The sequence below is a fragment of the Rattus rattus genome, chromosome 9, assembly GCF_011064425.1.
Source record: "Rattus rattus isolate New Zealand chromosome 9, Rrattus_CSIRO_v1, whole genome shotgun sequence".
NCBI lineage: Eukaryota > Metazoa > Chordata > Mammalia > Rodentia > Muridae > Rattus > Rattus rattus.
In genome coordinates this window covers 33,800,748-33,811,567 of record NC_046162.1, presented here as the reverse complement: position 1 = coordinate 33,811,567, position 10,820 = coordinate 33,800,748, and positions in this window count along the sequence as shown.

Here is a 10,820-nt window from a genome sequence, read left to right as displayed (position 1 = left end):
TATCTCCCAGCATCCACATCAAGTGGCTCACAACCATTGATGACTTCAACTCCAGGGAATCTTCTGGCCTTTGTGGGCCATCTGCCCCCCACACAATTATGTGCACATAGTTTTTTTTTTAAACTAAATAAAAATAAAAGTGTTGTCATTGTTTTCTAAGTAACAGTAGCTGAAATGGAAAATGTCGGTCAGTTGGTAAGGAGCTGAGGTAATCATGGTAACATTTACATATTGGAATACTATACAGCAGATAAAGTGAGCCTAAGGTATGCATGTATTAACAGATATATTTGAAAATGTCATGAAAATGATACCAAAAGGCATGTGATGGAGAGAGAGAAAGAGAAGAGAGAGAGAGAGAGAGAGTGTGTGTGTGTGTGTGTGTGTGTGTGAGAGAGAGAGAGAGAGAGAGAGAGTGTGTGTGTGTGTGTGTGTGTGTGTGTGTGTGTGTGTAAGAGAGAGAGAGAGAGTGAGAGAGTGAGTTCTGAAGCTTGTCTAAAAGTAGTAACGGAATCAAAACATCCCATAATTTCAGAAAATTGAAACTGGAAAAAAAATCCTTCAACTTTTCATTTATTTAGCTTCCTTACTTTAGAAGGCGGGGGGTGGGGGGAAGGGTAGAGCTAACTCAGGCTTGCCTGCCTTCCTTCCCCTTCCCCCTGTCCCTCCCCCGCCCCTCCCTCTGCCCCTCCCCCTCCATCCCTTTCCCTTCCTTCCCCTTTCCCTCCTTGTCTGGCTCCTTATTCCCTTCCCTCCCTTCCTCATTCCTTCCATCTGTTTACCAGCTATTTAGCTAACAGTCTGGGTTAAGAATTTCATAACTATTTTCTGTCCTGGATTTTGCACATAGCAGTTATCAACCACTTGTGGAACAGATGGGAACCCCACCCACCTCAGTACCTGTTCCTGCTCAGTGCACCCAGCTCCTTGCCACTTGCCCTGCAGCTGTGTAGACCGAGACCTGCACTTTTGACTCTCATGACTGCCCTTTATTCCCTGACTACTGTGGGCTCTTCATCTCGTCATTTGGGAACTTGATGGAAACGTTCTTTCCTTGCCTCTGCTGCCAGAGAGGCTGTGGGTGTAGGTGGAGAGAGCAAAGGAAACTAGTGGCCAGGTCGTTTTAACACGCCTGCATGAAGCTGCCCGTGCCCGTGCCTGCAGAGGACATCCAACGCAGCGTCTTGGCACCTTTGCTAAACATCTGTCTTGGTTTCTGCTGCTCTGAAAAGCAGGGGGAAGGAGGTCCAGCTTCCAGCGGGTGACCATGGGCCTGCAGAAACCAGGGGAACTTGCTCATGGAAAGAAATACTGGACTGTTGGCCAAATCAAAAGCAGACTACCTATGCAGGTAGAAATGGCGGCAGCAGTTTCCTCTGTCAGGGCCGCGGGTGGCCGAGATAGTGCAGTGCTTGATGAAGAAGGGGGGCCAGACACTTCCCCCTGGACAGAGGGAGAAGACAGGGCAGAATCCTGCTGAGAAACTTCCTGATTGTATTTTAAAATGTCACAGAGACGTCACATCACTAATGTTTGCCATGTCCTCTCAGCCTGTGTTTAGAAAGGAACAAAATATTGACCTTAAATTCATTATCAGAACATTGAATAAAAGGCCCAGCACAAATGTTAATACGTCATTGACACACAGAATGCAGAACTTGCTAGCCGAACAGAAAAAAAGATGGCAAGACAGACTCACAACCAGGCTCTAACCCAACATAATTAAATCTTAGTCTACATGTTGTTTCTCCACGTACAAACCATGTTCCATGTTTCTTCATGAGTCATTTCTATGGTAATTTGATTATGAAATGTCCACCATGGGCTCGAGTATTTTGAACACTTGAGTGCTTGACGGTAGCCTGATTTGGGAAGGTGATGCCTTTAGGAGGGTGGGGCCTTGCTGGGGAAGTGGGCGGGGCCTTGACATCATAACCTAGTCTCACCTCCTCTTCGCTCTCTGCTTCCTAACTGGCTTCTTGTTCTTTTAGCCACGCCTTACCTATCATGCTACATCCTTCCCTATGCTGTTTTCTCAGCAGTGAGGGAAGTGATAAGACACTGCACAGTTGTGGGAAGAGAATCCATAATGTAGGTGTCGTGTCCATTTCTCTCTTTGTTAAAAAACTGCGACTTAGGAACTCTTTTGGTTTGATCATGGGGATGCCCGTTATCTTTGAGGATCCCAGAGGTGACATGAATTTAAGGAAGGAAAGCGAGGTGGCTCATGTACTCTTCTCTAGCTCCCGGGAAACCAGAGCACAGAACACATTCCAGTATTTGCTAGTTTGGATCTAGAATGTTCTCCAAAATCGTGTGCCAGGCTCTGGCAATTGGGAGGATGTGGAACTTTTAGAAGGTTGAGCCTAATGGGAGGAAGTTTAGTCACTAAGGGATGTACTTGAGGATACTGGGACATGGTCCCTTCCTCTTTTCATTTGGTTCCCAGGGGCCAGAGGTAAATCAGCTTCCCCTGCCATGCACTTCCAATAGGGTTTGCTGCTTCAACACAGGACCAATGGCAAGAGAACTGAGTAAACATGGACTGAAAACCCCATAGCTTGCAAAGTGAACCACCACATCAGCTTGCACATGCGCAAAATGAAGGGAGATGCACCTCTCCTCACCTGCACAGAAGTCGGTTCAAAATGGACCAAAGACCGGTATTTTTAAGATCTTAAAGACCTGATGTAAGACCTTAACTCTGACCTGCTATTGAAAATGAGGAAAACACTTTTCCATGCAACGATTGGCAAAGACTTTCTGAAAAGCTCTGTTAACAGCACAGGAAGTAATTGGTAAAAGGAATTACATAAAATAAAATGCTGCACGGCAAAGAAAGCTTCAGCGGCTGAAGAGACAGAATGGGGAATATCTTCGCTAATTATATATCAGAAATGGGCTACCACCTGGATTCTATAAAGAATTCCAACAATCTTACAACCAAAAACCAAATAAAACCCCTGAATCATTCAGCCAGTAAATGGACAAATGCATAGAGAACTACAAATGATGGGCTGGGAGACAGGCCAGTGACTGAGAGTGCTAGCCGCTCTGGCATGAGGGCCTGAGTTTGGCCATGTGTAGTGCTCTGCGTGTCTGCTTGTGATCCTGTAGCCTCAGCTCTGAGCAGGGGGAATGCGGCAGAAGCACTGGGCCTTGCTGGCCCCAGAAAGCTATCAGTTCCGCGAGAGATCGTCTCAAGGGAAGAAAGTGGCCAATAATAAAAGGTGGCCTCTGCCCAGGCATGTATGCATGTGTATACTCAGCTGCACACATATGTGTTTTATGCACGCATTCCACACTTCACATGTACACAAAGTTTTTAAAACATCATTTACAAACGACCAATGAATGCATGGAAACTGTTGAGCTTCCTCAGTCATCAGGGGGAATACAAATTAAACTGCGTTGAAGTTCCAGCTCATCCTGGACAGAATGGCAATCAGCCAGAAAAAAAAAAAAAAAAAAAAGACAATACATTCTGGCCATGATGTGGAGAAAGACCTTTACACACTGGACTTCATACGGGGCTGTAAACTGGGGGTGGCGGCCATTTTGGAAATCAGTATTGCGGTTCCTCAAAAGACTGAAACTACAACTGTTAGAAGATCTAACTCTGTACCCAACTGGTTCTAACTCAGCAGACCATGGAGATATTTGAACAGCCGTACGTGTCGCTGCCTTCTTCGCCACAGCCAAGGTGTGGCTAGTCTAGATGTTTATCCACGGCCGAAAGGGTCACGAACATGTTAGGTATATATAGGGTGCCAGTTTATTCAGCAGGAGTTTGAGAAAGAGCTTAGTGATAAGGGCACTAGAGCACTGGGTTCAACTCTCAGCATCCACATGTTGGTTCACAAGTCCCTTAATTCCAGTTCCAGAGGATCTGATGCCCTCTTCTGGCTTCTATGGGCACTGCATGCATGTGGTAGACAGACACAAATGCAGGCCAAACACTCACACTTGTTTGTCTTAGAGCTACTATTACTGTGATGAAACACAATGACCAAAACAACTTGGGTAGGAAATAATTTATTTGACTAAAACTTTCAGGTAATAGTCCATCATTTAGGGAAGTCAGGGTAGGAACCTAAAGGCAGGAGTTTATGCAGAAACCATGGAGGGGTGCTGCTTACTGGCTTGCTTTCTTATAGCACCCAGGACCACCAGCCCAGGGTGGCACCACTCACAGCAAGCTGGGCCTTCCCACATCACGGATTAAAAAACTGGCTATAGGTTTGCCTATAGCCTAATCCTATGGAGGCGAACTCTCAGTCGAGGTTCCGTCCCTCAGATGACTATCTATAGTTGACATAAAACTACCCAGAACACAGATAAAATAAAGATAAAGGAGAAAGGAATCCTCTCTCCTGCCATAGTGTAAGACACTACGTTAAGTGAAATAAGCCATATTCAAAGAAAAATAGCACATTTTTTCCTTTATACGAAATCTTGACTTTATATGTGTGCAGATTTGTGTATATCTGGGGGCTGGGGCTGGAGACATGGTTGGAGATTACAAGGGCATTTTGCTCTTACAGATGGTTTGCAGGACTACGTGGGTGGCCCATCACCCCCTGAAGCTCTGCGTACAAGGCGTCTGGTCCCACCCTCTTCTGGATTCTGATGCCCTGCTCTCATATGTACAGACACATATATACACATAACAAAAATAAGATAATCTTAATAAAAAAGAAAGCATGCTGGAATATCTGAGGCATGAGAGCAAAGAGAAGACGATTTGAAGGAGGAAAGGAGTCCTGTGAGAGAGGGGAGGGAAAGGGGTGTGTGTGTCAATAAAGACCAATATGGTCATGCATGTTGTGAGGACACCATGATGAACCTACCACTTTGTATAACTTTAAAGAAATGTTTTTATTTGAAAATAAACACACAATCCTTCTTCCTCTCGTGTTGACTACCTCGTGTTGACTTCCTCTCATGTTGACTTCTACTTTGTCATAGCAGCAGAGAGATGACTAACAATTTTAAGCCTGACTTACTAAACACAGATCTGCCAATAAGAGGCTGATGGGCAGACAGTGGCCCTGGTAAGAGCCTAGGTTGCCTGGAATCTTCTGTGATTTGGGCTGAGCTCTGGCCTCAGTGAGCCCGATGAACTTCCTGGTATCTATTTAATTCCGTGTACCTGAATCACCCAGGGGCCAATGACCCTTGTGACCCCCACTGCCTCAGAATAGGAAAAGGTTCATGCCAGGAGCCTGCCCAGTCAGTTCTCTTTGGGAGGCAGCGCTGGGTGGGTTGACAAAGCCGGGCCTTTTGAGGGCTAAAATTGCTTATTTTATCTAACTTAATACTTCTTCAGTATCCTGTGGTCAGTAACACCTACTATGTAGCAGGTGTGGAGGGGGAACGGGTAAAGAAATTGATTACTCTGACTCCTCGTTATTTTACTCAGAAGTCCCTCACTGATCAGCAAGCAGCTCAGAGTTCTGTTAACTCTTAGCAAGCCAGAGATAAAGGAAAAGAAAGTCATGTGTACAGAAAGAAAATCTTTTATGCAGGTAATATGAAATACACACACACACACACACACACACATTCATACACATATACTCTGGTTGTCTCATCAACTCCACAAGTGTTCATGCATACTTACATACGCATACCTGTACTTACATATGCATATACATTTGGTGGGTGGAGTCACAAGCTCCCAGGAGCAAGCTCCAATGCAGAAAAACACCTCACTCATTCTGGGTGAAAAAGAAGTTCCAACCTTTATCGCTTTACCTTTATATTGCTGAAAGTAACAAAAGCCTCAACTCTCTCTCTTGGAGAGAGAAAGAAAGAGCCCCTCCCTACTGACTCCCTATTCTTTGTTCTTACACTGTTCGCAGGATAAATGGTCACATGCTATTTCAAGTATCTTTACATCCCGAAGGTTCACAGCAAGTTTATGACGTAAGTTCAAATCATAAATCAAATAAGGCGTTGTACCAGAAATGTTCACATGTGTTTCCATTAAGACTAGTGCATAACTAAGCATTCGTTACCTACTAGATCCAAAAGTTCATTATAAGTTCAAAGCAATTTTTATATCACAAGCCAGCATGTTTTTGTCAAAAGGCAACTCATCTGCCTTGTGTCTCATTAGTTCTGATGTCAGTATTTTATCTTCTGTCCTTGCACCTACAATAAATTGTCTCTCCCCAGTTTGTGACCTTTAGCCATCAGATATTGGTTTCACAGATAGCCTAGAAGGAATGTTTTCCCTGATTGTAAATTTGTTCCAAGCCTGCTTTCTATCCTAGTGTACTTAGCCCATAACACATGAAGGTTTACAGAGCCCTATTTGCAACTTTCATACTATAGAGGGCTCAAAATTACCTGTATAAATTAGGAATTCTATAGCATTATTATTAGGAATTATGAAATCATCAATTTATCTACATAGCATCACTACATGATAGTAGATCTTTGTTGATCTGCAGAAAAATCTGCCCAGTGGGTAGGCTGACGCTCAAGAATCATTAGACTATGTGATAATGACAGGAAAGGCATATCAACAACACGAATCAATCCTGAGTTGAGATTTCCGAAGACCCTGTGGTTCAGAGTTTACCCATTGCAGCCATGCAAAACCACGGGCCGCCTCCAGAAAAGTCACTTCTTAGTTTCAGCCTCTCCTAGGTGGCTCCTGAAAGGTTCACATGAAGGCAGAAATGTGCTTAGAAGAAACTTGACATAACTTTGGAGCTGATAAAGTCAGGAACTTCAGAGACCTTTGGATTGTTCTGGAGATACTGATAGATTCTGACTCTTCTTATCCCTGCGCCAGCATCTCTAGGTTCAACTAACTGTGGGTTAAAAGTATTTGAAAAACAAAATACCACCTGTCTTAAATATGCACACACACTTTCCTATCATTATTCCCTAAACAGCACAACATACCCACTATTTGCTTACTGTGTTTAGCATTGAAAGGGACTCAGAGCTGATTAAAGTATGTGAGAGCATTGCATAGGTTTTATGTAAAGGTAAACAGTTCTATATGGGACTGGACACCTGTGGGGTTGGGTGTCAGAGTGGTTCCTGAATTCCAAAGGGCACTGTTTAGAAGGAGCATAAACCTCAGAGTCAGTGTTTCATGTTCTAAGAGTTGATCTCTGGAAACACTCCCATAGGGTGAAGTTAGCTGGTAGCCTTGGATGACACTACATGATGGCCTTGAGACCTAGAAATGGAGATAGAGGGGCCATCCTGAAGCCTGAGAGAGGGAGTTTGAAGGCTGAAGAGTGAGAGATCGAGGATAACATTAAGAAAATGTTAAGTTTGAGATGCTTCCAAAACACTCAGTGAGGGTCCCAAACCCATATTTGGATGGTTTGAAAGTTGGAGGTCAGGGACATCTAACTGAAGGAGTGAATTAGCAAGTCTTCAGCAAGTGCATGGCCTTTCAAGCCAAGGAAATAAACTTTAGGAAAAATAAACTCTATTGTGGGTTGATGTGGGAACATGAGGAGGGTGACCCAGTGATGAAGTCTGATTACACGTGTTTGCTGGGATAGGAAGAAAACCACGACATTTGTTAAATCATGGATGAGTGCAGCAAGAAGACAGATTGGAGGAAAGGGAGTGGGCAGCTGTGTTTCACCGTAGAGATGGCCACCTTGAATTAAATCAGGTTCGAGAACACGGAGGTCAGGCATAACATTGACAGAGGAACTTTAGAGAAAGGGAGAAGCCATTGACCAGACATGGAACCGGAGAGGAGACAGAGAGATTGGGAACTGTGCACAGGAGGGGCGATGGCAGCATGCTCCAGGCGAGTCTGGAGAACTTTCCTCTGAGACAGCGTGGAGCTGGGTAGGAGGTTTGCAGGGCTGGGACAAACGTAGACAGACTTCGTTTTAAATGGAAGCCTCCATACTGTTGCTATGTAACTAACAATCACCCTGTAGAGAAGACACTGATGGTGGAATAAAAAGAGACATAAATGGAAGAAGCAAATTCTTCACGCGGCAGACACTTCCTGCTTACCCTTTAGCAGCCATCTTCATGGGTGCAAAGCAGAGCATCAATGGCCCTGGTGTAGCTGCCACTCGCAGGGGCTGACATTCTGAGGGGTAAGTTTTCAGGGAGCAGAAAGCTTGTGGTGTGACAAGACAGGTAGAGACGTGAGAGTTTCTGTATGTAGAGAATAGAATTGTCCCTTGGTGGCACCTATTTTCTCAACCGTGTATAAAGCAGGACACCGTTCATCTTTGTGGGGGATGGGAAGGAAAAGTATGAAGTTCTGACTGGAAAGAGACTCATAGTGGAAATGCCTGAGTAACTAGGTCACGTCCATTGGAGGTTTGTGATCGTGAACTTGAAGTGAAGTCACTCGCCCAACCATGTGACTTTCTCCTGTGGTGGTCAATTAGCTCAAGGCCAGCCAGGGGCACTTTCCCCAAGATCGCCCCCTCCACCAAAGGCCCAATAAGTCATGGACCAAGACACCAGGGGCTGAAAACTCTGAGGCTGTAAGTCAAGATCAATCTCTATACCTTTCGAAGTTTCTTACCTCAGGCATTTTGTCAGTGAGCAGAAACTGTTGAAAAGCTTTTAGATCAGAGTCTTAAATTATGATAAAATTAGAAATGTGTCCTTTACATGAAAAAATTGACGCTTAAGTGAGAGTGACTGTGTGCATGCTTATGTGCATGAGGTACACATGTGTATGCATACATGTATGTACAGACCAGGAGTCGGTGCTGGGTGTCTCTCCTCTGACTTCACCCACCTTGTTTTCTGAGACAGGGTGTCTCACTAGCCTGGAACTCCCCGACTAGCCTAGTCTGGCTCTAGCAAGTTGCAGGGATCTACCTGTCTTTTTGTCCTTAGTGCTTTTAAAAACAACAAACAAACAAAAACAGGTTGTGAGGGCTGAACACTGGTCTTCATGCTTGCAAGACAAGCGATTTGCCAGCAGAGCCTTTCCCCTGGTCCCACAATGATGTTGGAAAATTATAAAAAAGGGCTGTCTTTTACCCCCACTAGATCTGGCACCACAGTGCCCCAAGATCTCTGGTGCACAGAAACACACATCCCAACTCTGTGGTGGCCCAGTGTCTCTGCCGCCACACACTCTCCCAGACTCAGTTCTCCACAAGAAAGAACACTCAACACAATAACCTCTGATCTGGTTGATAAGATATAATTGCCCACCTAAGCATACAAAGCCCCGTACACATCCATCCCTTAAGAACATTCATAACAACCTGTAAATTCACACAGTGGAATCTTAACGTCAGCCTCCATGTTCTCTCTGTGGCTTCTCCGGCTTCTCCCCCAGTCTCCAGTCTCCTCCCGTTCCAGTCTCCTCCTCTTCCCTCAAACTTTTCTCCCGCCCATCCTTCCTTCTTGTCCAATGACAGGCCTCCTTCTATCTTGTACCTGCCTTACCTGTATGACATCATCCCACACCCCAACTCAGTGGCTTGTTGTTGTTTTGTTTTTGATGGGGTCTCACTCTGTATGACCTTCAGTGCTTATAACTTCAGGAACTGAGAAGCAAGGGAGTGAGGGAGTCCACCAGGCAGTAGCCACACAGATGTGGATCCAGTAGTCAGAGTGGGTGAATACTGCACTGATGGGGGAGAGAGAAGATGGATTCATCAGAGGCGGTGACATCAGCCCATCAGAGCTCCTGGGAAAGGGCCACAGAGTTCAGGAGAACTGACAGGGAGAGGGGTAGTGGTGGGAGGACGCTTGAGAAGGAGGATGGTGATTATGACAGGGTCTATGATGAGGCAAGGCTGGAGCTGCCGGAAAAGGGAGCAGGATAAAATACAGCGTGGGCTAAGAGGCACCACCTACAGCTCCTGTCTAGACCTTGGAACTGCGACTACGACCTTTACGTGGGGAAGGTATGTACAGGTAGAATTAAGAAAAATCTGGAAACCCAGCAGCCTAATTGACAGGTGGCCTTCAGTTTGGATCCTGAATGTTCCTCACAAGCCTGTGTGTTTTAGGGCTTAATCTCCAGCCTGTGACATTATCTGAAGGTGGTCAAGTCTTAGGAGGGTACGGTCAAAGGAACTTGGGTCACTAATTCAAAGGGCATGTTGGTGTCCCTGTTTGTCTGCCTGTCTGTCTGAGTTTTTCTCTTTGTTTCTGTCTCCGTCTCTTTGTATGTTTCTCTGTCTGTCTGTCTATCTGTCTGTCTGTCTGTCTGTGTTACCCCAGTTCCCATGAGGTGAACAGGCTTCCTGCACATACTCCCTCTGTGATGCCCTGCATCACTAAGGCCAAAGTATTAGGTCAGTATCCATGAACTGAAGCCCCACTCCCTTCACTGTGATTCTCTCAGGTATTTGTCATGGTTATAGGAAGCTAGCTTACAGCTTCAAATTAAAACAGTTCAGAATCTGTCCCAAGCCCTGTGCCCCTTCAGTCTTTGTAGACGCAGTATCACCATGTGTCCTCGGTTGGCCTTGAACTCATCAATTGTCTGTTTCACTTTCCTACGTGCTGATATCGTATCATCTTACTGCATATTAAAGCCCTTAGCATAGGAAGGTGAGACGGCAGGGCCCGTAAGAGAAGGCCCCGAAGAGACAGGTGTTCCTCAGCCACAGGCCAGATAGTGGGGATGAGATTTTCCCCAAGTCCCCAATGGGATCGCGAATGTCTCGACTTAAGCCTTCCAGCCTATACAACTATGAGAGCGCAGGTTTTTAAGCACCTAGTCTGAAGTAATTTTTTATAGTAGTCCTCAAGAAACTAGCTGGCTTCTTCACATGGGTGTGAAAACATTGAGAGGAAATGTGTTAGCCAGACCAGCAAGATCGGCACTCTCTTGTTTTTAA